We start from the raw sequence: 3,029 nt of genomic DNA, 5'->3' as shown, positions 1-3,029 counted from the left end.
AATAAAGTAGCTAACCGGGTTACTGCAAGGTCTAATGTCACGACAAAGGAATCGATACGAAGAACAACGAAAACTGTTGCGAGAAATATAATTCAAAATTGTAGTCTGATTCTCAAACGACGCGATTCGGATTACCACGAGAAATACTAATAACAATTACCAGAGCCGGTGAATCTGCCTAACGCAAGGTCACGGCTACACGATACAAAAATACGGAAATCGAGCATCGACAAAGACGCTGTAATTCCAAATCACGTCGATAATTNCAAACGAGAAGTAATCTCCTCGGCACGCTCGATGGCACATTTCCTCGATTGCCGAAAATCCAGCCCTCTCATTGGCTGTTACTTTCACCGAAGAGACTTTTGATTGAAGAGTGATGACGACGTCAACTCTCTCTCCACCGTAATCCACACCGGACAACCACGTGATTTCTAATTTTCCCTCCAAATCCACAGGGATAAAACCAAGCGATAAGAACGTAGTTCCAACTACTCACAACCCGCATAATGATAAATAACCATTAATTTATGTTTCGGGTCCTTTAACAATGGACCGAAAATATTATTTTCGCCTACATTCCTTCGGCGCTCGAGCTCTCCAATTCTGGCTCCAGTAGCTGGCGCCGCGACACGGCCAACCTGCGTACTCCGCAACTGGCGGGGATATTTAAACTCCAGATCCACCCCAGACTGCAGAACCGTTGCTCCGAGACCCAATTTCAGCATCTAAATTCTTGCATCTCATCCCAGTCCTCGTTTAGGCTCATCCAGATCCCCCGATGTGCTCCGATGAACGGTGGAGTGGAATGATTCAATACAAACCAAAAAGATACTCAATAAATAGTTGAACAAAATCTAGATTTTGACTCTCGCTTTGCTTTCGCAGTGACTTCTCGTCTGGATGTTTCAATGAAACCGCAGAACGGTCGAAAGACAAAAATAACACGTTACAGTATATTGTAACATGATAAAAATCATGTATTGTTCCTCGCCTAAACTGACCGCGGATCATGGGGGGAAAATTAGTCGTTTACCCCACCTAGGAGTCGGATCACCCAGAGCCACAGCTGTCAATTTATTTTTATTTTTTTATTTGACTATTTTCCTTCTGTCCATCATTCTATCGAACTCGGTCGATCGCGCTCACCGTGGGTTACGTGCGCTTCGAGACGAGAGGAGTGGAGCGGAGCCTCGGGGAGAGGTACAAGACGGCGCGATAGCTGAGGAGCAGCATACCGACGAGCACGCACACACCGAGTCTGGGAGACTCACACCACGTAGGACGCGAAAGACGATCGTAGCACGCCAGCAGGCATCTCAGGCCTCTACGTGCGAACCCCCACCACCTCACCGATGGATCGGCGGCACAAGGCCGTCCAGTAAAAAACCGATGTTACAGCATTGAGGGAGCATCGGATTATGTTGGCTTCTGCGCCGCGCAACGCGGATCACATCCACTGACCGCGAGGCGCAAGTTCCAGTTTCTGGGACTGAGGAATTGGGAATTAGGACCATTTTAAAATGCGAAAGTCAAAAATTGTCGAATCACTTGGNAGTCAAAAATTGTCGAATCACTTGGATTCTTCGCGCTCATCACGTGATCGGGTGGGGGTAGGAGAAATTGAGGGGTTCCTCGGGGCGATGTACGGCCCCGACGAACTCTCTTCGCTGGGATTTATTTCAATAAGGTCGCTCTGCTCCATTTAAGTTTTTTTCGCTCTTCGAGCTTATTTGATCGACGGAAGTAAAGTACGTGGTGGTGTTCTGCCGTTGGTTCTGGCTTTACCTTCCGAAGTCGCCGTACTGAGGGTCCAGACGAGTCTGCCTGGTGTTCTCGCGAAATCACGGTGAGCGTCTATTTTCCTTGTGAGTGCACGCGTCTTTCCAGTAGGGAATCCACTCCGGCGCCCATTTTGGGGCCGTTTGAGAATGTGCTAGAGTCTGCTTGTGATGCGGCACTCTGTAGTCTCCATCTACCTCTTGATTGATGTCATTATTAGTTTCGCTACTTAATTGTTGTTACCAATCTTCTTTTGTGGGGAAAACTAATCCCAGCTCATTTAATACGTCGACCTTCACCATTAACTTTTATGTCGTGGCTCTCGCGTCGTCGTCGCTTGCGGGTGATCCTCGCGTCTTAGCGTCTCCCACGCATTCTTAAGATTATTATTATTTCTCTTCGTTAATTAGCATCGCTAGCTCAGTTACATTCATTTTTTTTGTTGTATAGCATCTTTGCTCGTGGGAGTCTTCTCCTGCAAGATTGAGATTGGCTGAGGGATCGTGCTGCTGGGATTTATAGTTTTATTATCTATAATTTATCTATTTTCACATCAAAAGAGTAGAAAATGGATAATGTGTTCTTATTATGTGCCATAAAAAATGTAAAACATTTTCTTTGCGTAAATTAGTGTATAAGAAGTCTTTTTGGGCCACAAATGCCAAGAAAACACGTGATTAAGTGTTTATAAAATATTTTCTAATACTTGGTGGGCACACAAATTGAATTACCTCATTAGTTGAATTTTTCTGAGAGATAATAATGATGATGAATATTTAAAAACACTTGTGAATTTCCAGTTGTGGGTTGATGGGAGAGATAGAGGGAGATTGAGTGTTTTTTTATTAAAATATGAAGGTGATATTTTTTATTATGTATATCGAGAATTCGCTAGGACATTGGGCTCTGTCACCTGTATATAGAATAGAATAAAAAAGTGCGGCTGGTCACTTAAAGCGCCCAGAGTCACCTAAATCATACGATCTTTTGTAACTTCCGCCTTAGTTTCGGTCAGTCACACAGCCCCAGCCCTGTGTTTCTCACTAGGCTAATAAGGCTGGTGACAGCCGCTTGTTGTAAGTCCTCTGGTTTCAGGAAAGCCTGGCCCCAGATTTTATAGCGACGGAGTGCTAATAGGGGGCATTCACATAAAATGTGGATGACGCCCTCCTTATCGCCTCCGCACAGTCTGCAGTCTTCTTGTTCTGCAAGTTTCATCTTGAACAGATGAGCTCTGAGAGCTGTAT

Source organism: Diachasma alloeum, unplaced genomic scaffold, assembly GCF_001412515.2.
Source record: "Diachasma alloeum isolate Michigan unplaced genomic scaffold, Dall2.0 Dall_scaffold_00337, whole genome shotgun sequence".
In the NCBI taxonomy this organism is placed as follows: Eukaryota; Metazoa; Arthropoda; class Insecta; order Hymenoptera; family Braconidae; genus Diachasma; species Diachasma alloeum.
The sequence above is the reverse complement of the archived record's forward strand: the minus strand, read 5'-3'. Positions refer to the sequence as shown.